The sequence below is a fragment of the Carcharodon carcharias genome, chromosome 6 (genome assembly GCF_017639515.1).
Source record: "Carcharodon carcharias isolate sCarCar2 chromosome 6, sCarCar2.pri, whole genome shotgun sequence".
In the NCBI taxonomy this organism is placed as follows: domain Eukaryota; kingdom Metazoa; phylum Chordata; class Chondrichthyes; order Lamniformes; family Lamnidae; genus Carcharodon; species Carcharodon carcharias.
This window is the reverse complement of record NC_054472.1, coordinates 3,935,117-3,962,749: the sequence shown is the minus strand read 5'-3', so window position 1 is coordinate 3,962,749 and position 27,633 is coordinate 3,935,117.

Genomic DNA, 27,633 nt, shown 5'->3' with positions numbered 1-27,633 from the left:
ACTGTTCCTATGTCAGTGTAACCTTCCCTCAATACAGTCCCTCTATCAGTGTAACATTCCCTCAGTACTGTCCCTGTGTCAGTGTAACCTTCCCTCAATAATGTCCATGTCAGTGTAACCTTCCCTCAATACAGACCCTGTCTCAGTGTAACCTTCCCTCAATACTGTCCCTGTGTCAGTGGAACCTTCCCTCAGTACTGTTCCTGTGTGAGTGTAAACTTCCTTATTAATGTCACTGTGTCAGTGTAACCTTCCCTCAATAGTGTCGCTGTTTCAGTGTAACCTTCCCTCAATAATGTCCGTGTCAGTGTAACCTTCCCTCAATACTGTCCCTGTGTCAGTGTAACAGTCCCTCAGTAATGTCCCTTGGTCAGTGTAACCTACCCTCATCACTGTCGATGTGTCAGTGTAACCTTCCCTCAATACTGTTCCTGTTTCAGTCTAACAAACCCTCTATACTGTCCCAGTGTACGTGTAACCTTCCCTCAATACTGTCCGTGTGTCAGTGCAACATTCCCTCAATACTGTCCCTGTGTCAATGTAACATTCCCTCAATACTAACCCTATTTCAGTGTAACCTACCCTCAATACTGTACCTGTGTAAGAGTAAAATTCCCTCAATACTGTCCATGTGTCAGTGTAACAAACCCTCAGTACTGTCCCTGTGTCAGTGTAACCTTCCTCATTACTGTCCCTGTGTCCTTGTAACCTTGCCACAATACTGTCCGTGTGTCAGTGTAACATTCCTTCAATAATGTTCCTGTGTCGGTGTAACTTTCCCTCAATACTGTCCCTGTGTCAGTGTAACCTTCCCTCAATACTGTCCCTGTGTCAGTGTAACCTTCCCTCTATACTGTCCCTGTGTCAGTCTAATCTTCCCTCTATAAAGTCCCTGTGTGTTTGTAACCTTCCGTCAATACTCTCCCTCTGTCAGTGCAAACTTCCCTCAATACTGTCCCTGTGTCAGTGTAACCTTCCCTCAATACTGTCCCTGTGTCAGTGTAACCTTCCCTCTATACTGTCCCTGTGTCAGTCTAATCTTCCCTCTATAAAGTCCCTGTGTGTTTGTAACCTTCCGTCAATACTCTCCCTCTGTCAGTGCAAACTTCCCTCAATACTGTCCCTGTGTCAGTGTAACTTTACCTCAATACTCTAACTGTGTCAGTGTTACATTCCCTCAATACTGTCCCTGTGTCAGTGTAAACTTCCCTCAGTACTGTCCCTGTGTCAGTGTAACATTCCCTCAATACTGTCCCTCTGTCAGTGTAACCTTACTTCAATACTGTCCCTCTGCCAGTGTAACCTTCCCTCAATATTGGCCTGGTGTCAGTGTAACATTCCCTCAATACTGTCCCTGTGTCAGTTTAAACTTCCCTCAATAGTATCACTTTGTCAGAGTAAACATCCTTCAATTCTGTTCCTGTGTCAGTGTAACCTTCCCTCATAACTGTTCCCGTTTAAGTGCAATTTTCTTTCGGTACTGTCACTGTGTCAGTATAACATTCCCTCAATACTGTCCCTGTGTGAGTGTAACCTACCCTCAATACTTTCCCTGTATCACTGTAACCTTTCCTAAATACTGCCCCTGTGTCAGTGTAACATTCCCTCAATATTGTCCCTGTGTCAGTCTAACATTCCTTCAATACTGTCCCTGTGTCAGTGTAACCTTCCCGCAATACTGTCCCTTTGTCAGTGTAACCTTCCCTCAATAATATCCATGTCAGTGTAACCGACCCTCAATGGAGTCCCTGTCACAGTGTAACCTTCCCTCAATACTGTCCCTGTGTCAGTGGAACCTTCCCTCAGTACTGTCCCTGTGTCAGAGTAACATTCCCTCAGTACTGTTCCTGTGTCAGTGTAAACTTTCTTATTAATGTCCCTGTGTCAGTGCAACCTTGCCTCAATTGTGTCGCTGTTTCAGTGTAACCTTCCCTCAATAATGTCCGTGTCAATGTAACCTTCCCTCAATACTGTCGATGTGTCAGTGTAACCTTCCCTCAATACTGTTCCTGTTTCAGTCTAACAATCCCTCTATACTGTCCCAGTGTACGTGTAACCTTCCCTCAATACTGTCCGTGTGTCAGTGCAACATTCCCTCAATACTGTCCCTGTGTCAGTGTAAAATTCCTTCAATACTAACCCTATTTCAGTGTAACCTACCCTCAATACTATACCTGAGTCAGAGTAAACTTCCCTCAATAATGTCCATGTGTCAGTGTAACAAACCCTCAGTACTGTCCCTGTGTCAGTGTAACCTTCCTCATTAATGTCCCTGTGTCCTTGTAACCTTGCCTCAATACTGTCCCTGTGTCAGTGTAACATTCCTTCAATACTGTTCCTGTGTTAGTGTAACTTTCCCTCAATACTGTCCCTGTGTCAGTGTAACCTTCCCTCAATACTGTCCCTGTGTCAGTGTAACCTTCCCTCAATACTGTCCCTGTGTCAGTCTAATCTTCCCTCTGTAAAGTCCCTGTGTGTTTGTAACCTTCCGTCAATACTGTCCCTCTGTCAGTGTAACCTTCCCTCAATACTGTCCCTGTGTCAGTGTAACTTTACCTCAATACTCTACCTGTGTCAGTGTTACATTCTCTCAATACTGTCCCTGTGTCAGTGTAAACTTCCCTCAGTACTGTCCCTGTGTCAGTGTAACCTTACTTCAATACTGTCCCTGAGCCAGTGTAACCTTCCCTCAATACTGGCATGGTGTCAGTGTAACATTCCCTCAATACTGTCCCTGTGTCAGTTTAACATTCCCTCAATAGTATCACTTTGTCAGAGTAAACATCCTTCAATTCTGTTCCTGTGTCAGTGTAACCTTCCCTCATAACTGTTCCTGTTTAAGTGTAATTTTCTTTCAGTACTGTCAATGTGTCAGTATAACATTCCCTCAATACTGTCTCTATGTGAGTGTAACCTACCCTCAATAGTTTCCCTGTATCACTGTAACCTTCCCTAAATACTGCCCCTGTGTCAGTGTAACATTCCCTCAATATTGTCCCTGTGTCAGTGTAACTTTCCCCCAATACTGTCCCTCTGTCAGTGTAACCTTCCCTCATTACTCTCCCTCTGTCTGTGTCACCTTCCCTCAATACTGTCCCGGTGTCAGTGTAACTTTCTCTCAATACTCTCCCTGTGTCAGTGTAACATTCCCTCAATACTGTCCCTTTGTCAGTGTATCCTTCCCTCAATACTGTCACTGTGTCAGTCTAACCTTCCCTCTGTAATGTCCCTTTGTCAGTGTAACCTTCCCTCAATACTATCCCTGTGTCAGTGCAACCTTCCCTCATTACTGTTCCTGTGTCAGTGTAACATTCCCTCATTACTGTCCCAAAGTCAGTGTAACCTTCCCTCAATACTCTTCCTGTCTGACTGTAAACTTCCATCAATACTCTCCTTAATTCAGTGTAACCTTCCCTCAATATTGTCCCTGAGTGCGTGTAACCTTCCCTCAGTACTCTCCTTGTGTCTTTGTAAACATCCTTTGGTAATGACCATGTGTCGGTGTAACAGTCACTCTGTAATGTCCCTGCGTCAGTGTAACCTTCCCTCAGTTCTGTCCCTGAGTCATTGTAACCTTCCCTCAATATTGTCCCTGTGACAGTGTAACAATCCCTCAATACTGTCCCTGTGTCAGTGTAACATTCCCTCAATACTTTCCCTGTGTCAGTGTAATTTTCCCTCAATACTGTCCCTGTGTCAGTGTAACCTTCCCTCAATACTGTAGTTCTGTCAGTGTAAAATTCCCTCAATTCTGTCCCAGTGTCGGTATAACCTTCCCTCAATACTGTCCCAGTGTCACTATAACATTCCCTCAGTACTGTCAATATGTTAGTGTAACCTTCCCTCAATACTGTCCCTGTGTTAGTGCAACCTTCCCTGAATACTATCCCCAAGTCAGTGTAACCTTCCCTCAATACTGTCGCTAAGTCAGTGTAACCTTCCCTCAATACTGTCCCTGTGTCAATGTAACCTTCCATCAGTACTGTCGTTAAGTCAGTGTATCCTTCCCTCAATACTGTCCCTGTATCAGTGTCATCTTCCTTCATTACTGTCCCTGTAGCAGTGTAACCTTCCCTCAATACTGACCCTGTGTCATTGTAACCTTCCCACAATACTGTCCCTGCGTCAGTGTAACATTACCTCAATACTGTCCCTGTGTCACTGTAACATTGCCTCAGTACTTTCCTTGTGTCAGTGTAAACGTCACTCAGCACTGGACCTGTGTCAGTGTAACCTTCCCTCAGTACTGTCCCTGAGGCAGTGTAACCTTCTCTCAATAATCTCTCTGTGTCAGTTTATCCTTCCATCAGTACATTCCCTGTGTCAGTGTAACCCTCTATCAATAATTTCCCAATGTCACTGTAACCTTCCTTCAATACTCTTCCTGTGTCAGTGTAAACTTCCCTCAATACTGTCCGTGTGTCAGTGTAAAATTCCGTCAGTACAGTCGCTGTGTCAGTGTAACCTTCCCTCAATACTGTCCCTGTGTCAGTATAACCTTCCCTTTGTACTGTCCCTGTGTCAGTGTAACATTCCCTGAATATTGTCCATGTGTCAGTGTCAAGATCCCTCAGCACTGTCCCTGTGTCATTTTTAACTTCCCTCAATACTGTCCCTCTGACAGTGTAACTTTCACTCAATACTCTCCCTGTGTCAGTTTAACCTTCACTCAATACTGTCCCTGTGTCAGTGTAACCTTACTTCAATACTGTCCCTGTGCCAGTGTAACCTTCCCTCAATACTGGCCTGGTGTCAGTGTAACATTCCCTCAATACTGTCCCTGTGTCAGTTTAACATTCCCTCAATAGTATCACTTTGTCAGAGTAAACATCCTTCAATTCTGTTCCTGTGTCAGTGTAACCTTCCCTCATAACTGTTCCTGTTTAAGTGTAATTTTCTTTCAGTACTGTCACTGTGTCAGTATAACATTCCCTCAATACTGTCTCTATGTGAGTGTAACCTACCCTCAATAGTTTCCCTGTATCACTGTAACCTTCCCTAAATACTGCCCCTGTGTCAGTGTAACATTCCCTCAATATTGTCCCTGTGTCAGTGTAACTTTCCCCCAATACTGTCCCTTTGTCAGTGTAACCTTCCCTCATTACTCTCCCCCTGTCTGTGTCACCTTCCCTCAATACTGTCCCGGTGTCAGTGTAACTTTCCCTCAATACTCTCCCTGTATCAGTGTAACATTCCCTCAATACTGTCCCTTTGTCAGTGTATCCTTCCCTCAATACTGTCACTGTGTCAGTCTAACCTTCCCTCTGTAATGTCCCTTTGTCAGTGTAACCTTCCCTCAATACTATCCCTGTGTCAGTGCAACCTTCCCTCATTACTGTTCCTGTGTCAATGTAACATTCCCTCAATACTGTCCCAAAGTCAGTGTAACCTTCCCTCAATACTCTTCCTGTCTGACTGTAAACTTCCATCAATACTCTCCTTAATTCAGTGTAACCTTCCCTCAATATTGTCCCTGTGTGCATGTAACCTTCCCTCAGTACTCTCCTTGTGTCTTTGTAAACATCCTTTGGTAATGACCATGTGTCGGTGTAACAGTCACTCTGTAATGTCCCTGCGTCAGTGTAACCTTCCCTCAGTTCTGTCCCTGAGTCATTGTAACCTTCCCTCAATATTGTCCCTGTGACAGTGTAACAATCCCTCAATACTGTCCCTGTGTCAGTGTAACATTCCCTCAATACTTTCCCTGTGTCAGTGTAATTTTCCTTCAATACTGTCCCTGTGTCAGTGTAACCTTCCCTCAATACTGTAGTTCTGTCAGTGTAAAATTCCCTCAATTCTGTCCCAGTGTCAGTATAACCTTCCCTCAATACTGTCCCAGTGTCACTATAACATTCCCTCAGTACTGTCAATATGTTAGTGTAACCTTCCCTCAATACTGTCCCTGTGTTAGTGCAACCTTCCCTGAATACTATCCCCAAGTCAGTGTAACCTTCCCTCAATACTGTCCCTAAGTCAGTGTAACCTTCCCTCAATACTGTCCCTGTGTCAATGTAACCTTTCATCAGTACTGTCGTTAAGTCAGTGTATCCTTCCCTCAATACTGTCCCTGTATCAGTGTCATCTTCCTTCATTACTGTCCCTGTGGCAGTGTAACCTTCCCTCAATACTGACCCTGTGTCATTGTAACCTTCCCACAATACTGTCCCTGCGTCAGTGTAACATTACCTCAATACTGTCCCTGTGTCACTGTAACATTGCCTCAGTACTTTCCTTGTGTCAGTGTAAACGTCACTCAGCACTGGACCTGTGTCAGTGTAACCTTCCCTCAGTACTGTCCCTGAGGCAGTGTAACCTTCTCTCAATAATCTCTCTGTGTCAGTTTATCCTTCCATCAGTACATTCCCTGTGTCAGTGTAACCCTCTATCAATAATTTCCCAATGTCACTGTAACCTTCCTTCAATACTCTTCCTGTGTCAGTGTAAACTTCCCTCAATACTGTCCGTGTGTCAGTGTAAAATTCCGTCAGTACAGTCGCTGTGTCCGTGTAACCTTCCCTCAAAACTGTCCCTGTGTCATTATAACCTTCCCTTTGTACTGTCCCTGTGTCAGTGTAACATTCCCTGAATATTGTCCATGTGTCAGTGTCAAGATCCCTCAGCACTGTCCCTGTGTCATTTTTAACTTCCCTCAATACTGTCCCTCTGACAGTGTAACTTTCACTCAATACTCTCCCTGTGTCAGTTTAACCTTCACTCAATACTGTCCCTGTGTCAGTGTAACCTTCCTCATTACTGTCCCTGTGCCAGTGTAACATTCGTTGAACGCTGTCCCTGTGTCAGTGTAACATATCTTCAATACGGTCCCTGTGTTAAGTGTAACATTGCCTCAATACTTTTCCTGTGTCTGTGTAAACTTCCCTCAATACAGTCCCAGTGTCAGTCTAACATTCCCTCTATACTTCTCCTGTGTCAGTGTAACCTTCCCTCAGCAATATTCCTGTGTCTGAGTAACCTTCCCACAATACTGTTCCTGTGTCAGTCGAACGTTCCCTCTTTACTTACCCTGTGTCAGTGTAACCTTCCCTCAATACTGTTCCTGTGTCAGTCTAACCTTCCCTCCATACTGTCCCGGTGTCAGTGTAACCATCCCTAAATACTGTCCCTGGGTCATTCTAACATTCCCTCTATACTGTCCCTGTGTCCCTATAACCTTCCCTCAATACTGTCCCTGTGTCAGTGTAAAATTCCCTCAATACTGTTCCTGTGTCAGTGCAACAATCCCTTAATACTGTCCCTGTGTCAGTGTAACCTTCCCTCAATACTTACCCGACCTCAGTGTAACCTTCCCTCAGGACAATCCCTGTGTCAGAGTAACCTTCTCTCTATACTGTCACTGTGTCAGTGTAACCTTCCCTCAATACTGTCCCTGTGTTAGTGTAACCTTGCTTTAGTGCTGTCCCTGTTTCAATGTAAACGTCCCTCAGAACTTTCCCAGTGTCAGTGTAACATTCCAACAATACTGTCCCGGTGTCAGTCTAACCTTCCCTCAATTCTGTCCCTGTGTCAGTGTAACCTTCCCTGAACACTGTCCCTATATCGGTGTAATCTTCCCTCAATACTGTCCCTGTGTCATTCTAACATTCCTCTGTATTGTCCCTGTGTCAGTGTAACCTTCCCTCAATACTGTCCCTCTGTCAGTGTAACCTTCCCTGAACACTGTCCCTATATCGGTGTAATCTTCCCTCAATACTGTATTACATTGCCTCAATACTGTCCCTGTGTAAGTGCAAACTTCCCTCAATATTGTCCCTGTGTCAGTGTAACCTTCCCTCAATACTGTCCCTGTGTCAGTGTAACCTTCCCTCAATACTGACCCTGTTCAGTGTAAACTTCCCTCAATACTGTCCCTGTGTCAATGTAACCTTCCCTCAATATCGTCCCTGTGTCAGTGTAACCTTCACAAAATAAAGTCCCTCTGTCAGTGTAACATTCCTTAAATACTGTCAGTGTCAGTGTAACCTTCCCTCAATACTGTCCCTGTGCCAGTGTAACCTTCCCTCAATACCGTCCCTGTGTAAGTGGAACGTTCCCTCAATACTGTCCCTGTGTCAGTGTAACCTTTCCTCAATAATGTCCCTCTGTCAGTGTAACCTTCACTCAATACTGACCCTGTGTCAGTTTTAAACTTCACTCAGTACTGTCCCTGTGTCAGTGTAACCTTCCCTCAATACTGTCCCTGTGTCAGTTTAACATTCCCTCACTACTGTCCCTGTGTCAGTGTAAACTTCCCTCAGCACTGTCCCTGTGTCAGTGCAACATCCCCTCCATACTGTCCCTGTGTCAGAATAACCTTCCCTCAATATCGTCGCTGTTTCTGTGTAACCTTCCCTCAATACTGTCCCTGTGTAAGTGCAAACTTCCCCCAATACTGTCCCTGTGTCAGTGTAACCTTCCCTCAATACTGTCCCTGTGTCAGCGAAACCTTCCCTCAGTACTCTCCCAGTGTCAGTGTAACATTCCATCAATACTCTCCCTCTGTCAGTGTAAACTTCCCTCAATACTGTATCTGTGTCAGTGTAACTTTCCCTCAGTACTGTCCCTCAGTCAGTGTAAGATTCCTACATTATTAACCGTCTCAGTGTAACCTTCCCTCAATACTGTCCCTATGTCAGTGTAACCTTCCTACAGTACTGTCCCGGTGTTAGTGTAACCTTCCTTTAGTGCTGTCCCTGTGTCAGTGTAATCTTTCTTTATTACTGTCCCAGTGTCAATGTAAACATCCCTCAGATCTGTCCCTGTCTCAGTGTAAACTTCCCTCAATACTGTTCTTGTGTCAGTCTAACCTTCCCTCAATACTGTCCCTGAGTCAGTGTAACCTTCCCTCAATTCTCTCCCTGTATAAGTGTAACCTACCCTAAATACACTCCCTGCATCAGTGTAACATTCTCTCAATATTGTCCCTCTGTCAGTGTAACCTTCCCTCAGTAATGTCCCTGTGTTAGTGTAACCTTGCCTCAATACTGACCATGTGTCAGTGTAACATTCCCTCAATACAGTCCCTGTGTCAGTGAAAAATTCCCTCAATACTATCCCTGTGTCAGTGTAACCTTCCATCAATACTGTCCCTGTGTCAGTGTAAACTTCCCTCAATACTGTCCCTGTGTCAGAGTAACCATCCCTCAATATTGTCCCTGTGTCAGTGTAACCTTCCCTCAATACTGACCCTGTTCAGTGTAAACTTCCCTCAATACTGTCCCTGTGTCAATGTAACCTTCCCTCAATATCGTCCCTGTGTCAGTGTAACCTTCACAAAATAAAGTCCCTCTGTCAGTGTAACATTCCTTAAATACTGTCAGTGTCAGTGTAACCTTCCCTCAATACTGTCCGTGTGCCAGTGTAACCTTCCCTCAATACCGTCCCTGTGTAAGTGGAACCTTCCCTCAATACTGTCCCTGTGTCAGTGTAACCTTCCCTCAATAATGTCCCTCTGTCAGTGTAACCTTCACTCAATACTGACCCTGTGTCAGTTTTAAACTTCACTCAATACTGTCCCTGTGTCAGTGTAACCTTCCCTCAATACTGTCCCTGTGTCAGTTTAACATTCCCTCAGCACTGTCCCTGTGTCAGTGCAACATCCCCTCCATACTGTCCCTGTGTCAGAATAACCTTCCCTCAATATCGTCGCTGTTTCTGTGTAACCTTCCCTCAATACTGTCCCTGTGTAAGTGCAAACTTCCCCCAATACTGTCCCTGTGTCAGTGTAACCTTCCCTCAATACTGTACCTGTGTCAGTGTAACCTTCCCTCAATACTGTCCCTGTGTCAGTCTTTCATTCCCTCAATGCTGTCCCTGTGTCAGTGTAACCTTCCCTCAATACGGTCCCTGTGTCAGTTTAACCTTCCCTCATTACTGTCCTTGTGTCAGTGAAACCTTCCATCCATACTGTCCCTGTGTCAGAATAACCTTCCCTCAATATCGTCGCTGTGTCAGTGAAACCGTCACTCAATACAGTCCCTGTGTCAATGTAACATTCCCTAAATACTGTCAGTGTCAGTGTAACCTTCCCTCAATACTGTCCCTGTGCCACTGTAACCTTCCCTCAATACTGTTCCTCTGTCGCTGTAACCTTCCACAATACTGTCCCAGTGTCAGTGTAACATTCCCTCAATACTGTCCCTGTGTAAGTGCAAACTTCCCCCAATACTGTACCTGTGTCAGTGTAACCTTCCCTCAATACTGTCCCTGTGTCAGTCTATCATTCCCTCAATACTGTCCCTGTGTCAGTGTAACCTTCCCTCAATAAGGTCCCTGTGTCAGTTTAACCTTCCCTCATTACTGTCCTTGTGTCAGTGAAACCTTCCATCCATACTGTCCCTGTGTCAGAAAACCTTCCCTCAATATCGTCGCTGTGTCAGTGAAACCGTCACTCAATACAGTCCCTGTGTCAATGTAACATTCCCTAAATACTGTCAGTGTCAGTGTAACCTTCCCTCAATACTGTCCCTGTGCCACTGTAACCTTCCCTCAATGCTGTCCCTGTGTAAGTGAACCTTCCCTCAATACTGTCCCTGTGTCAGTGTAACCATCCCTCAATACTGTCTCTGTGTCAGTGTAACCTTCCATCAATACTTTCACTGTGTCAGTGTAAACATCCCTCAATTCTGTCCCTGTGTCAGTGTAACGTTCCCTCAATAAGGTCTCTGTGTCAGTGTAACCTTCCCTCAATACCGTCGCTATGTCATTGTAACCTTCCCTCAATACTGTCCCTGTGTCACTGTAAACTTCCGTCAATACTGTCCCTGTGTAAGTGTAACATTGCCTCAATACTGACCCTGTGTCAGTGTAACATTCCTTCAGTACTGTCCCTGTTTCAGTGTAACATTCCTTTAGTGCTGTCCCTGTGTCAGTGTTACCTTCCTATATTACCTTCGTTGTGTCAATGTAAACTTCCCTCAGAACTGTCCCTCTGTCAGTGTAACCTTCCCTCTATACTGTCCCTGTGTCAGTGTAATAATCCCTCTTTACTCTCCCTTTGTCGGTGTAACCTTCCCTCAGTACTGTTCTTGTGTCAGTCTAACCTTCCCTCTATACCGTCCCTGTGTCAGTGTAAACTTCCCTCAATACTGTCACTGTGTCAGTGTAACATTCCCTCAATACTGTCCGTGTGTCATTGTAACCATCCCTTAAAATTGTCCCTGTGTCAGTTTAACATTCCTTCAGTACTTTCCCTGTGTCAGTGTAACCTTCCTTTAGTGCTGTCTCTGTGTCAGTGTAACCTTCTTTTATTACCTTCGCTGTTTCAATGTAAAGGTCCCTCAGAACTGTCCCTGTGTCAGTGTAACATTCCCTCAATACTGTCCCTGAATCAGTGTAACTTTCCAAAAATACTGTCCCGTTGTCAGTCTAACCTTCCCTCAATACTGTCCCTGTGTCAGTGTAACCTTCCCTCAATACTGCCCCTGTGTCAGTGTAAGCTTCCCTCAATACTGTACCTGTGTCAGTTTAACATCCCCTCAGTATTGTCCCTGTGTCAGTGTAGCCTTCCCTCAATACTGTTCCTTTGTCAGTATAAAATTCCCTCAATACTGTCCCTTTGCCAGTGTAACATTCACTAAATACAGTCGCTGTGTCAGTGTAACATTCCCTCTATACTGTCCCTCTGTCAGTGTAACCTTTCCTCAATTCTGTCCCTGTGTAAAGGCAACCTTCCCTCAATACTGTCCCTGAGTCAGTGTAACATTCCCTCAATACATTACCTATGTCAGTGCAACATTCCCTCAATACTGACCCTGTGTCAGTGTATCATTCCCTCAATACAATCCCTGTATCAGTGTAGTCTTCACTCAATACTGTCCCTGAGTCAGTGTAACATTCCCTCAATACATTACCAGTGTCAGTGCAACATTCCCTCAATACTGACCCTGTGTCAGTGTATCATTCCCTCAATACTATCCCTGTGTCAGGGTAAACTTCACTCAATACTGTCCCTGTGACAGTTTAAACATCCCTCAATACTGTCCTTTTGTCAGTGTAACCTTCACTCAGTACTGTCCCTGTGTCAGGGTAACCTTCCCTCAATACTCTCCCTGTGACAGTTTAAACATCCCTCAATACTGTCCCTTTGTCAGTGTAACATTCCCACAATACTGTCCCTTTGTCAGTGTAACCTTCCCTGAATACTCTCTCTGTATAAGTGTAACCTACGCTCAATACCCTCTCTGTATCCGTGTAACATTCTCTCAATACTAGCCCTCTGTCAGTGTAACCTTCCCTCAGTACTGTACCTGTGTTAGTGTAACCTTCCCTCAATACTGATACTGTGTCAGTGAAAAATTCCCTCAATACTGTCCCTGTGTCAGTTCACACCTTCTCTCAATACTGTCCCTGTGTCAGTGTAAACTTCCCTCAAAACTGTCCCTGTCTCAGTGAAACCTTCCCTTAATACTGTCCCTGTGTCAGTGTAAACTTCCCTCAATATTGTCCCTGTGTCAGTGTAAACTTCCCTCAATCCTGTCCTTGTGTCAGTGTAACCTTCCCTAAATACTGTCCCTCTGTCAGTGTAAACTTCACTCAATACTGTCCCTGTGTCAGTGTAACATTCCCACAATACTGTCCCTGTGTCAGTGTAACCTTCCCTCAATATTGTCCCTGTGTCAATGTAACCTTCACACAATACTGACCCTGTGTCAGTGTAAATTTCCCTCAATACTGTCCCTGTGTCAGTCTATCATTCCCTAAATACTGTCCCTGTGTCAGTGTAACCTTCCCTCAATACTGTCTCTGTGTCAGTGTAACCTTCCCTCAATACCGTCCTTTTGTCAGTGTAAACTTCCCTCAGTACTCTCCTTGTGTCAGTCTATCTTTCCCTCAATACTGTCCCTGTGTCAGTGTAACCTTCCCTCAATAGTGTCCCTGTGTCAGTGTAACCTTCCCTCAGCACTGTCCCTGTGTCAGTGCAACATTCCCTCAATACCGTCCTTGTGTCTGAAAAACCTTCCCTCAATATCGTCCCTGTGTCAGTGTAACCTTCACACAATACAGTCCCTGTGTCAGTGTAACATTCCTTAACTACTGTCAGTGTCAGTGTAACCTTCCCTCAATACTGTCCCTGTGCCAGTGTAACCTTCCCTCATTACTGTCTCTGTGTAAATGCAAACTTCCCCCAATACTGTCCCTGTGTCAGTGTAACATTACCTCATTACTGTCCCTGTGTCAGTGTAACATTCACTCCATACTGTCCCTGTGTCAGTGTAACCTTCCCTCAATACTGTTCCTGTGTCAGTATAAAATTCCCTCAATACTGTCCCTTTGCCAGTGTAACATTCACTAAATACAGACGCTGTGTCAGTGTAACATTCCCTCTATACTGTCCCTGTGTCAGTGTAACCATTCCTCAATTCTGTCCCTGTGTAAGGGCAACCTTCCCTCAATACTGTCCCTGTGTCAGTGTAACATTCCCTCAATACCTTCCCTGTGTCAGTGTAACATTCTCTCATTACTCTCCCTGTGTCAGTGTAACCTTCCCTCAGTACTGTCCCTGTGTCAGTGTAACATTCGTTAAATACTGTCCCTGTGTCAGTATAAAATTCCCTCAATACTGTCCCTGTGTCAGGGTAACATTCTGTCATTAATGTTCACGTTTCAGTCTAACCTCCCCTCCATACAGTCCGTTTGTCAGTCTAACTTTCCCTCTACAATGTCCCTCTGTCAGAGTAACCTTCTCTCAATTCTGTCCCTGTGTCAGTGTAACATTCGTTCAATACTGTCCTTGTGTCAGTATAAAATTCCCTCAATATTGTCCCTGTTTCAGTGTAACATTCCCTAATTAGTGTTCACGTTTCAGTGTAACATTCCCTCAGTGCAGTCGCTTTGTCAGTCTAACCTTCCCACTATACTGTCCCTGTGTCATTGTAACCTTCCCTCAATACTGTCCCGTTGTCAGTGTAACCTTCCCTCAATACTGTTCCTGTGTCAGTCTAACCTTCCCTCTATACTGTCCTGGTGTCAGTGTAACCTTCCCTCAGTACTGTTCTTGTGTCAGTCTAACCTTCCCTCTATACAGTCCCTGTGTCAGTGTAAACTTACCTCAATACTGTCCCTGTGTCAGTGTAACCTTCCCTCAATACTGTCCCTGTGTCAGTGTAACCTTCCCTCAATACTGTACCTGTGTCAGTGTAACCTTCCCTCAATAGTGTTCATTTGTCAGTGTAACATTCCCTCTGTATGATCCCTGTGTCAGTGTAACCTTCCCTCAATAATGTCCCTGTGTCAGTGTAACCTTCCTTCAGTACTGTCCCTGTGTCAGTATATCATTCCCTCAATACTGTCCCTGTGTCAGTGTAACATTCCCTCAGTACTGTCCCTGTGTCAGTGTAACATTCCCTCAATAATGTCCCTTTGTCAGTGTAACCTTCCCTCAATACTTTCCCTTTGGTCAGTGCAACCTTTCTTTAGTGCTGTCCATGTGCCAGTGTAAGCTTCCTTAATTACTGTCCCTTTATCAATGTAACCTTCCCTCAGAACTGTCCCTGTGTCTGTGTAACATTCCCTCAATACTGTTCCTGTGTCAGTCTAACCTTCCCTCTATACTGTCCTTGTGTCAGTGTAACCTTCCCTCAGTACTGTTCTTGTGTCATTCTATCCTTCCCTCTATACAGTCCCTGTGTCAGTGTAACCTTACCTCAATACTGTCCCTGTGTCAGTGTAACCTTCCCTCAATACTGTCCCTGTGTCAGTGTAACCTTCCCTCAATACTGTAGCTGTGTCTGTGTAACCTTCCCTCAATAATGTCCCTGTGTCAGTGTAACCTTCCTTCAGTACTGTCCCTGTGTCAGTATATCATTCCCTCAGTACTGTCCCTGTGTCAGTGTAACATTCCCTCAGTACTGTCCCTGTGTCAGTGTAACATTCCCTCAATAATGTCCCTGTGTCAGTGTAACCTTCCCTCAATACTTTCCCTCTGGTCAGTGCAACCTTTCTTTAGTGCTGTCCATGTGCCAGTGTAAGCTTCCTTAATTACTGTCCCTGTATCAATGTAAACTTCCCTCAGAACTGTCCCTGTGTCAGTGTAACATTCCCTCAATACTGTCCCTGTGTCAGTCTAACCTTCCCTCAATAATATCCCTGCATCAGTGTAACCTTCCATCAACCCTGTCCATATGTTAGTGTAACCTTCCCTCAATACTGTCCCTGAGTCAGTCTAAACTTCCCTCAAAACTGTCCCTCTGTCAGTGTAACCTTCCCTCAATACTGTCCCGGTGTCATTCTAACCTTCCTTCAATACTGTCCCTGTGTAAGTCTAACCTTCCCTCAATGCTGTCCCTATGTCAATGTAACCTTCCCTCAATACTGTTCCTGTGTCAGTGTAACATTCCCTCAATACTTTGCCTCTGTCAGTATAACATTCAATAAGTAATGTCCATGTGTCAGTGTAACCTTCCCTCAATACTGTTCCTGGGTCAGTGTAACATTCCCTCAATACTGTCCCTATGTCAGTGTAACATTCCCTCAATACTGTCCTGTGTCAGTGTAACATTCCCTCAGTACTGTCCCTGTGTCAGTGTAACATTCCCTCAATACTGTCCCTGTGTCAGTGTAACCTTCGTTCAATAATGTTCTTCTGTCAGTGTAATCTTCCCTCAATACGGTCCCTGTGTCAGTGTAACCTTCCCTTAATACTGTCCCTGTGTCAGTATTAGATGCCCTCAGTACTGTCCCTGTGTCAGTGTATCATGCCCTCAATACTGTTCCTGTGACAGTTTAACTTTCGCTCAATACTCTCCATCTTTCAGTGTAACATTCCCTCATTACTTTCCCTGTGTCAATGTAACCTTCCTTCATTACTGTCCCTGTGTCAGCGTAACCTTCCCTCAATATTCTCCCTGTGTCAGTGTAACCTTCGCTCAATACTTTCCCTGTGGTCAGTGTAATCTTCACTCAATACAGTCGCTGTGTCAGTGTAACATTCCCTCTATACTATCGCTGTGTCAGTGTAACCTTGCCTCAATACTGTCCTTGTGTAAGTGCATCCTTCCCTCAATACTGTCCCTTTGTCAGTATAACCTTGCCTCAATACTGTCCTTGTGTCAGTGTAACTTTCCCTCAGTACTGTTCTTGTGTCAGTGCAACCTTCCCTCAATACTTTCCCTGTGTCAGTGTAACATTCCCTCAATATTGACCCTGTTTCAGTGTAATCTTCCCTCAATACTCTCCCTCTGGCAGCGTAACCTTCCCTCAGTAATGTGCCTCTAACAGTGTAACCTTCCCTAAATACTGTATCTGTGTCAGTGTAACATTCCCTCAATACTGTCCCTGTTTCAGAGTAACATTCCCTCAATACTGTCCCTGTGTCAGTGTAACCTTCCCTCAATACTGTTCCTGTGTCAGTGTAACCTTCCCTCAATACTGTCCCTGTGTCAGTGTAACCTTCCCTTAATACTGTCCCTGTTTCAGAGTAACCTTCCCTCAATACTATCCCTGTGTCAGTGTAACCTTCCCTCAATACAGTCCCTGTGTCAGCGTAACCTTCCCTCAATACTGTCCCTGTGTCAGTGTAACCTTCCCTCAATACTGTCCCTGTGTCAGTGTAACATTCGTTCAATACCGTCCCTGTATCAGTGTAACCTTCCCTCAGTACTGTCCCTGTGTCACTGTAACGTTCCCTCAATACTGTTACTGTGTCAGTGTAACATTCCCTCAATAATGTCCCTGTTTCAGTGTAACCTTCCCTCAATACTGTCCTTGCGTCAGTGTAACCTTACCTCAATTCTGTCTCTGTGTCAGTGTAATCTTCCCTCAATACTCTCCCTGTGTCAGTGTAACCTTCCCTCAATACTTCCCTCAATCAGTGTAACCTTCCCTCAATACTGTCCCTGTGTCAGTGTTACGTTCCATCAACACACTACCTGTGTCAGTGAATCCTTCCCTCAGTACTGTGCCTGTGTCAGTGCAACCTTCCTTCAATACTGTCCCTGTGTCAGTGTAACATTCCCTCAGTGCTGTCCCTGTGTCAGTGTTTCATTCCCTCAGTACTATCCCTGTGTCAGTGTAACATTCCCTCATACTGTACCTGGTTCAGTGTAACTTTCCTCATTACTGTCCCTGTGTCAGTGTAACATTCGTTCAATACAGTCCCTTTGTCAGTGTTACATTCCCTCAATTCTGTCCCTCTGTCAGTGTAACCTTCCCTCAATACTATCCCTGTGACAGTGTAACCTTCTCTCAATACTGTCCCTGTGTCAGTGTAACATTCCCTCAATAATGTCCCTGTGTCAGTGAAACCTTCCCTCAATACTGTCCCTGTGTCAGTGTACCCTTCCCGCAATACTGTCCCTGTGTCATTGTAACATTCTCTCAATACTGTCCCTGTGACATTGTAACCTTCCCTCAATACTGTCCATTTGTCAATGAACCCTTCCCTCAATACTGTCCCTGTTTCAGAATAACCTTCCCTCAATACTTTCCCTGTGTCAGTGTAACCTTCTCTCAATACTATTCTTGTGTCAGTGTAACCTTCCCTCAACACTGTCCCTGTGTCAGTGTAACCTTCCCTCAATACTGTCCCTGTGTCAGTGTAACCTTCTCTCAATACTGTTCCTGTGTCAGTGTAACCATCCCTCAATACTGTCTCTGTCAGTCTAACCTTCCCTCAATACTGTCCCTCTGTCAGTGTAACCTTCCCTCAGTACTGTCCCTGTGTCAGTGTTACGTTGCATCAACACTGTGCCTGTGTCAATGATTCCTTCCCTCAGTACAGTCCCTGTGTCAGTGTAACCTTCCCCCAATAATGTCCCTGTGTCAGAGTAACATTCCCTCAGTGCTGTCCCTGTGTCAGTGTAACATTCCCTGAGTACTATCCCTGTGTCAGATTAATATTCCCTCATACTGTCGCTGCTTCAGTATAACCTTCCTCATTACTGTTCCTGTGTCAGTCTAACATTCGTTCAATACTGTCCCTTTGTCAGTGTAACATTCCCTCATTACTGTCCATGTGTCAGTGTAACATTCCCTCATTAGTGTTCCTGTGTGAGTGTAAACTTATCTCAATACAGTCCCTATTTCAGTCTAACCTTCCCTCAATAATGTCCCTCTGTCAGTGTAAGCTTCCCTCAAAACGGTCCCTATGTCAGTGTAAACTTCCTTCAGTATTGTGCCTCTGTTAGTGTAACAATCCTTTAGTGCTGTCCCTGTGTCAGTGTAACCTTCCTTTATTACTGTCCCTGGGTCAGTGTAACCTTCCCTCAACACTGTCCCTATGTCAGTGTAACCTTCCCTCAATACTGTCCCTGTGTCAGTGTAACCTTCCTCCAATACTATCCCTCTGTCAGTCAAACATTCCCTCAATACTGTCCCTGTGTCAGTCTAACCTTCCCTCAATACTGTCCCCATGTCAGTGTAACCTTCCCTCAATACTGTTCCTGTGTCAGTGCAACCTTCCCTCAATACTTTCCCTGTGTCAATGTAACATTCCCTCAATACTGTCCCTGTTTCAGAGTAACATTCCCTCAATACTGTCCCTGTGTCAGTGTAACCTTCCCTCAATACTGTTCCTGTGTCAGTGTAACCTTCCCTCAATACTGTCCCTGTGTCAGTGTAACCTTCCCTTAATACTGTCCCTGTTTCAGAGTAACCTTCCCTCAATACTATCCCTGTGTCAGTGTAACCTTCCCTCAATACAGTCCCTGTGTCAGCGTAACCTTCCCTCAATACTGTCCCTGTGTCAGTGTAACCTTCCCTCAATACTGTCCCTGTGTCAGTGTAACATTCGTTCAATACCGTCCCTGTATCAGTGTAACCTTCCCTCAGTACTGTCCCTGTGTCACTGTAACGTTCCCTCAATACTGTTACTGTGTCAGTGTAACATTCCCTCAATAATGTCCCTGTTTCAGTGTAACCTTCCCTCAATACTGTCCTTGCGTCAGTGTAACCTTACCTCAATTCTGTCTCTGTGTCAGTGTAATCTTCCCTCAATACTCTCCCTGTGTCAGTGTAACCTTCCCTCAATACTTCCCTCAATCAGTGTAACCTTCCCTCAATACTGTCCCTGTGTCAGTGTTACGTTCCATCAACACACTACCTGTGTCAGTGAATCCTTCCCTCAGTACTGTGCCTGTGTCAGTGCAACCTTCCTTCAATACTGTCCCTGTGTCAGTGTAACATTCCCTCAGTGCTGTCCCTGTGTCAGTGTTTCATTCCCTCAGTACTATCCCTGTGTCAGTGTAACATTCCCTCATACTGTACCTGGTTCAGTGTAACTTTCCTCATTACTGTCCCTGTGTCAGTGTAACATTCGTTCAATACAGTCCCTTTGTCAGTGTTACATTCCCTCAATTCTGTCCCTCTGTCAGTGTAACCTTCCCTCAATACTATCCCTGTGACAGTGTAACCTTCTCTCAATACTGTCCCTGTGTCAGTGTAACATTCCCTCAATAATGTCCCTGTGTCAGTGAAACCTTCCCTCAATACTGTCCCTGTGTCAGTGTACCCTTCCCGCAATACTGTCCCTGTGTCATTGTAACATTCTCTCAATACTGTCCCTGTGACATTGTAACCTTCCCTCAATACTGTCCATTTGTCAATGAACCCTTCCCTCAATACTGTCCCTGTTTCAGAATAACCTTCCCTCAATACTTTCCCTGTGTCAGTGTAACCTTCTCTCAATACTATTCTTGTGTCAGTGTAACCTTCCCTCAACACTGTCCCTGTGTCAGTGTAACCTTCCCTCAATACTGTCCCTGTGTCAGTGTAACCTTCTCTCAATACTGTTCCTGTGTCAGTGTAACCATCCCTCAATACTGTCTCTGTCAGTCTAACCTTGCCTCAATACTTTCCCAGTGTCAGTGTAACCTTCGTTCAATTCTGTTCCTGTGTCAGTGTAACCTTCCCTCATTACTGTAAATGTGTCATTGTAACATTCCCTCAATACTCTCCATGTGTCAGTGTAACCTTCCATAAATACTCTCCCTGTGTCAGTCGAACATTCCTTCAATACTCTCCCTGTATCAGTGTAACCTTCCCTCAGTACTGTCCCTGTGTCAATGTAACATTCCATCAATACTGTCCCTGTGTCTGTCTAACTTCCCTCAATACTTTCCCTCTGTCTGTGTAACATTCCCTCAACACTGTCCCTAAGTCAGTGTAACCTTACCTCAATAATGTCCCTTTGTCTGTGTAACGTTACCTCAATACTGTCCCTGTGCCTGTATAACTTTCCCTCAATACTGTCCCTGTGTCGGTGTAACATTCCCTCAATACTGAACCTGTGTCAATTTAACCTTCCCTTAATACTTTCCTTGTGTCAGTATAAAATTCCCTCAATACTGTCCTGTGTCAGTGTATTCTTCCCTCATTACTAAACCTGTCTCAGTGTAACATTCCCTCACTACTGTCCCTGTGTCAGTGTAACCTTCCCTCATTACTAACCCTGTCTAAGTTTTACATGCCCTGAGTACTTTGGCTGTGTCGGTGTAAATGTACCTCAGCACTGGTCCTGTGTCAGTGTAAATTTCCCTCAATACTTCCATGTGTCAGTGTAAGATTCCCTCAGTATTGTCGCTGTGTCAGTCTAACCTTCCCTCAGTACTCTCCCAGTTTCAATGTAACCAACCCTCAATACTGTCCCTGTGTCAGTGTAACCTTCCCTCAATACTGTCCCTTTGTCTGTGTCACATTCCCTCAGTTCTTTCCCTGTGTCAGTGTAACCTTCCCTGAGTACTGTCCCTGTGTCAGTGTGAGTTTCCCTCATACTGTCCCTGGTTCAGTGCAACCTTAACTCAGTACTGTCACTGTGTCAGTGTAACATTGGTTCAATACTGTCCCTCCATCAGTGTAAAATTCCCTCCACACTGTCCCTGTGTCAGTGTAACATTCCCTCATTAGTTTTCCCGTGTCAGTGTAACCTTCCCTCAATACTGTTCCTGTGTCAGTCTAACCTTCCCTCTATACTGTCCTTGTGTCAGTGTAACCTTCCCTCAATACTGAACCTGTCTCAGTGTAACCGTCCCTCAATAAAGTCGCTTTGTCAGTCTAATCTTCCCTCTATACTGTCCCTGTGTCAGTGTAACCTTCCCTCAATACTTTCCCTGTGTCAGTGTTACCTTCCCTCAATACTGTTCATTTGTAAGTCTAACCTTCCCTCTATACTGTCCCTGTGTCAGTGTAACCTTCCTTCAATACTGTCCCTGTGTCAGTCTAACCTTCCCTCAATACTGTCCCTGTGTCAGTGTAACATTCCCTCAATACTGTCCCTGTGTCAGTGTAACCTTCCCTCAATACTGTCCCTATAGTCAGTCTAACCTTCCCTCAATAATGTCCCTGTGTCGGTCTAAACTTCCCTCAATACTCTTCCTGTGTCAGTTTAACATTTCCTCAGTATTGTCCCTGTGTCAGTGTAACATTCCCTCAATACTGTTCCTGTGTCATTGTGACATTCCCTCAATACTTTCACTGTGTCAGTGTAACTTTCCCTCAGTACTGTCCATGTGTCAGTGTAACGTTCCCTCAATAATGTCCCTGTGTCAGTGTAACATGCCCTCAGTATTGTCCCGGAGTCAGTGTAACGTTCCCTCAATACTGTCCCTGAGTCAGTGTAACATTCCCTCAATACAGTCCCTGTGTCAGTGTAACCTTCCCTCAATACTCTTCCTGTGTCAGATTAACATTCCCTCAATAATGTCTCAGCGTCAGTGTAACATTCCCTAAGTTCAGTCCCTGTGTCAGTATAACATTCCCTCATTACTGTCCCTGTGTCAGTGTAACATTCTCTCAGTACTGTCCTGTGTCAGTGTAACCTTCCCTCAATTCTTTCCATGTGTCAGTGTAACCTTCCTTCAATACTGTCCCTCAATCAGTGAAACCTTCCCTCAATACTGTCCCTGTGTCAGTGTAACATTCCCTCAATACAGTCCCTGTGTCAGTGTAACCTTCCCTCAATACTGTCCATGTGTCAGTGTAACCTTCCTTCAATACTGTCCCTCAATCAGTGAAACCTTCCATCAATACTGTCCCTGTGTCAGTGTAACATTCCCTCAATACAGTCCCTGTGTCAGTGTAACCTTCCCTCAATACTGTCCATGTGTCAGTGTAAACTTCCTTCAATACTGTCCCTCAATCAGTGAAACCTTCCCTCAATACTGTCCCTGTGTCTGTGTAACCTTCCCTCAATACAGTCCCTGTGTCAGTGTAACCTTCCCTCAATACTGTCCCTGTGTCAGTGAAACCTTCCCTCAATACTGTCCCTGTGTTCAGTGTAACCTTCACTCAATACAGTCGCTGTGTCAGTGAAACATTCCCTCTATACTGTCCCTGTGTCAGTGTAACCTTCCCTCAATACTGTCCATGTGTCAGTGTAACCTTCCCTCAATACTGTCCCTGTGTCAGTGTAAGTTTCCATCAATACTGTCCCTGTGTCAGTGTAACCTTCCCTCAATAATCTCCCTGTGTCAGTGTAACCTTCCCTCAATACTGTCCCTCTATCAGTGTAACCTTCCCTCAATCCTGTCGCTGTATCAGTGTAACATTCCCTCAACACTGTACCTGTGTCAGTGTATCCTTCCCTCAGTACTGTCCCTGTGTCAGTCTAACATTCCCTATTAACTATCCCTGTGTCAGTGTAACATTCCCTCAGTTATGTCCCTGTGTCAGTGTAATCTTCCCTGAGTACTATTTCTGTGTCAGTGTAACATTCCCTCATACTGTCCTTGGTTCAGTGTAACATTCGTTCAATTCTGTCCCTGTGACAGTGTGACCTTCACTCAATACAGTCGCTGTGTCAGTGTATCATTCCCTCTATACTGTCCCTGTGTAAGTGTAACCTTCCCTCAATAATGTTCCTTTGTTAGTGTAACCTTCAGTCAATACTGTCCCTGTGTCAGTGTAACCTTCCCTCAATAATTTCCCTGTGTCAGTGTAACATTCCCTCAATACGGACCCTGGGTCATTGTAACCGTCCCTCAATACTCTTCCTCTGTCAGAGTAACCTTCCCTTAGTACTGTCCCTCTATCAGTGTAACATTCCCTCAATAATGTCCCTGTGTCAGTGTAACCTTCCCTCAATACTGTCCCTCTATCAGTGTAATATTCCCTCAATACTGTCCCTGTGTCAGAGTAAACTTCCCTCAATCCTATCCCTGTATCAGTGTAACCTTCCATCAATACTGTCACTGTGTCAGTGTTAGGATCCCTCAATACTGACCCTGTGTCAGTGTAACATTCCTTCAATATTGTCCCTGTTTCTGTGTAACCTTCCCTCAATACTGTATCTCTCAGTGTAAGTTTCCCTCAGTACTCTCCCTCTGTCATTGTAAACATCCCTCATTACTAACCGTCTCAGTGTAACCTTCCTTCAATACTGTCCCTATGTCAGTACAAACTTCCGTGAGTACTGTCCCTGTGTCAGTATTACCTTCCTTCAGTGCTGTCCCTCTGTCAGTATAACCTTCCTTTATTACTGTCCCTGTGTCAATGTAACCTTCCCTCAGAACTGTCCCTGTTTCAGTGTAACATTCCCACAATACTGTCCCTGTGTCAGTGTAACATTCCAACAATAATATCCATGTGTGTCTAACCATCCGTCAATACTGTCCCTGTGTCAGTGTAACCTTCCCTCAACACTGTCCATATGTTAGTGTAACCTTCCCTCAATACTGTCCCTGTGTCAGTCTAATCAAACCTCAAAACTATCCCTGTGTCAGTGTAATCATCCCTCAATACTGTCCCTGTGTCATTCTAACCTTCTCTCAATACTGCCCCTGTGTAAGTCTAACCTTCCCTCAATACTGTCCCTGTGTCAGTGTAACCTTCCCTCAATACTGTTCCTTTGTCACTGTAACATTCCCTCAATACTTTCCCTGTGTCAGTGTAACATTCCCTCAGCACGGTCCCTGTGTCTGTGTAGCCTTCCCTCAGTACTCTTCCTCTGTCAGTGTAACCTTCCTTCAATACTGTTACTGAAACAGTTTAACATTCCCTCAATACTGTTCCTTTGTCAGTGTAACCTTCCCTCAATACTGTCCCTGTGTCATTGTAACCTTCCCTCAATACGGTCCCTGTGTCAGTGTAACCTTCCCTCAATACTCTCCCTGTGTCAGTGTAACATTCGTTCAATACTGTCCCTGTGTCAGTGTAAACTTCACTCATCACTGTCCCTGTGTCAGTGTAAATTCATTCAATACTGTCCCTGTATCAGTGTGACCTTCCCTCATTACTCTCCCTGTGTCAGTGCAACCTTCCCTCAATACTGTCCCTGTGTCAGAGTAACCTTCCCTCAATACTGTCCCTGTGTCATTGTATCCCTTTCTCAATACAGTCGCTGTGTCAGTGTAACATTCACTCTATACTGTCCCTGTGTCAGTGTAATCTTCCCTCAATACTGTCCCTTTGTAAAGGCAACCTTCCCTCAATACTGTCCCTTTGTCAGTGTAACCTTCAGTCAATGCTGTCCCTTTATCAGTGTAACGTTCCTTCAGTACTGTCCCTGTGTCAGTGAAAACTTCACTCAATACTGTCCCTGTGTCAGTGTAAATTCTTTCAATACTTTCCCTGTTTCAGTGTAACATTCCCTCAATACTGTCCCTGTGTCAGTGTAACATTCCAACAATAATATCCATGTGTGTCTAACCATCCGTCAATACTGTCCCTGTGTCAGTGTAACCTTCCCTCAACACTGTCCATATGTTAGTGTAACCTTCCCTCAATACTGTCCCTGTGTCAGTCTAACCAAACCTCAAAACTATCCCTGTGTCAGTGTAATCATCCCTCAATACTGTTCCTTAGTCACTGTAACATTCCCTCAATACTTTCCCTGTGTCAGTGTAACATTCCCTCAGCACGGTCCCTGTGTCTGTGTAGCCTTCCCTCAGTACTCTTCCTCTGTCAGTGTAAACTTCCTTCAATACTGTTACTGTGTCAGTTTAACATTCCCTCAATACTGTTCCTTTGTCAGTGTAACCTTCCCTCAATACTGTCCCTGTGTCATTGTAACCTTCCCTCAATACGGTCCCTGTGTCAGTGTAACCTTCCCTCAATACTCTCCCTGTGTCAGTGTAACATTCGTTCAATACTGTCCCTGTGTCAGTGTAAACTTCACTCATCACTGTCCCTGTGTCAGTGTAAATTCATTCAATACTGTCCCTGTATCAGTGTGACATTCCCTCATTACTCTTCCTGTGTCAGTGCAACCCTCAATACTGTCCCTGTGTCAGAGTAAGCTTCCCACAATTCTGTCCCTGTGTCAGTGTAACCTTCCCTCAATACTGTCCCTGTGTCATTGTATCCCTTTCTCAATACAGTCGCTGTGTCAGTGTAACATTCACTCTATACTGTCCCTGTGTCAGTGTAATCTTCCCTCAATACTGTCCCTTTGTAAAGGCAACCTTCCCTCAATACTGTCCCTTTGTCAGTGTAACCTTCAGTCAATGCTGTCCCTTTATCAGTGTAACGTTCCTTCAGTACTGTCCCTGTGTCAGTGAAAACTTCACTCAATACTGTCCCTGTGTCAGTGTAAATTCTTTCAATACTTTCCCTGTATCAGTGTAACATTCCCTCAATACTGTCCCTGTGTCAGTGTAACCTTCCCTCAAGACTGTCCCTGTGTCAGTGTAACCTTCCCTCATTACTTTCCCTGTGTCAGTGTAACCTTCCCTCAATACTCTCCCTGTGTCAGTGTAACATTCCCTCAATAATGTCCCTGTGTCAGTGTAACCTTCCCTCAATACTGTCCCTCTATCAGTGTAATATTCCCTCAATACTGTCCCTGTGTCAGAGTAAACTTCCCTCAATCCTGTCCCTGTATCAGTGTAACCTTCCCTCAATACTGTCCCTGTGTCAGTGTTAGGTTCCCTCAATACTGACCCTGTGTCAGTGTAACATTCCTTCAATATTGTCCCTGTTTCTGTGTAACCTTCCCTCAATACTGTGTCTGTCAGTGTAAGTTTCCCTCAGTACTCTCCCTCTGTCATTGTAAACATCCCTCATTACTAACCATCTCAGTGTAACCTTCCTTCAATACTGTCCCTATGTCAGTACAAACTTCCGTTAGTACTGTCCCTGTGTCAGTATTACCTTCCTTTAGTGCTGTCCCTCTGTCAGTGTAACCTTCCTTTATTACTGTCCCTGTATCAATGTAACCTTCCCTCAGAACTGTCCCTGTGTCAGTGTAACATTCCAATAATAATATCCATGTGTCAGTCTAACCTTCCGTCAATACTGTCCCTGTGTCAGTGTAACCTTCCGTCAATACTGTCCCTGTGTCAGTGTAACCTTCCCTCAACACTGTCCATATGTTAGTGTAACCTTCCCTCAATACTGTCCCTGTGTCAGTCTAACCAAACCTCAAAACTGTCCCTGTGTCAGTGTAATCATCCCTCAAAACTGTCCCTGTGTCATTCTAACCTTCCCTCAATACTGTCCCTGTGTAAGTCTAACCTTCCCAAAATACTGTCCCTGTGTCAGTGTAACCTTCCCTCAATACTGTTCCTGTGTCACTGTAACATTCCCTCAATACTGTCCCTGTGTCAGTGTAACATTCCCTCAGCACTGTCCCTGTTTCTGTGCAGCCTTCCCTCAGTACTCTTCCTCTGTCAGTGTAACCTTCCCTCAATACTGTTACTGTGTCAGTTTAACATTCCCTCAATACTGTTCCTTTGTCAGTGTAACCTTCCCTCAATACTGTCCCTGTGTCATTGTAACCTTCCATCAATACACTCCCTGTGTCAGTGTAACATTCGTTCAATACTGAACCGGTGTCAGTGTAAACTTCACTCATCACTGGCCCTGTGTCAGTGTAAATTCATTCAATACTGTCCCTGTATCAGTGTGACCTTCCCTCATTACTGTCCATGTGTCAGTGCAACCTTCCCTCAATACTGTCCCTGTGTCAGAGTAAGCTTCCCACAATTCTGTCACTGTGTCAGAGTAACCTTCCCTCAATACTATCCCTGTGTCAGTGTATCCCTTTCTCAAAACAGTCGCTGTGTCAGTGTAACATTCACTCTATACTGTCCCTGTGTCAGTGTAACCTTCCCTCAATACTGTCCCTTTGTAAAGGCAACATTCCCTCAATACTGTCCCTTTGTCAGTGTAACCTTCAGTCAATGCTGTCCCTTTATCAGTGTAACGTTCCTTCAGTACTGTCCCTGTGTCAGTGAAAACTTCACTCAATACTGTCCCTGTGTCAGTGTAAATTCTTTCAATACTTTCCCTGTATCAGTGTAACATTCCCTCAATACTGTCCCTGTGTCAGTGTAACCTTCCCTCAATACTGTCCCTGTGTCAGTGTAATATTCCCTCAATAATGTCCCTGTGTCAGTGTAACCTTCCCTCAAGACTGTCCCTGTGTCAGTGTAACCTTCCTTCATTAATCTCCCTGTGTCAATGTAACCTTCCCTCAATACTCACCCTGTGTCATTGTAACATTCGTTCAATACTGTCCCTCTGTCAGTGTAAACTTCACTCTTCACTGTCCCTGTGTCAGTGTAAATTCGTTCAATACTGTCCCTGTCTCAGTGTAACCTTCCCTTAGTACTGTCCCTGAGTCAGTGTAACCTTCCCTCAATACTGTCCCTGTGTCAGTGTAACCATCCCTCAATACTTTCCCTCTATCAGTGTAACCTTCCCTCAATACTCTCCCTGTGTCAGTGTTACGTGCCATCAATTCTCTCCCTGTGTCAGTGTAAC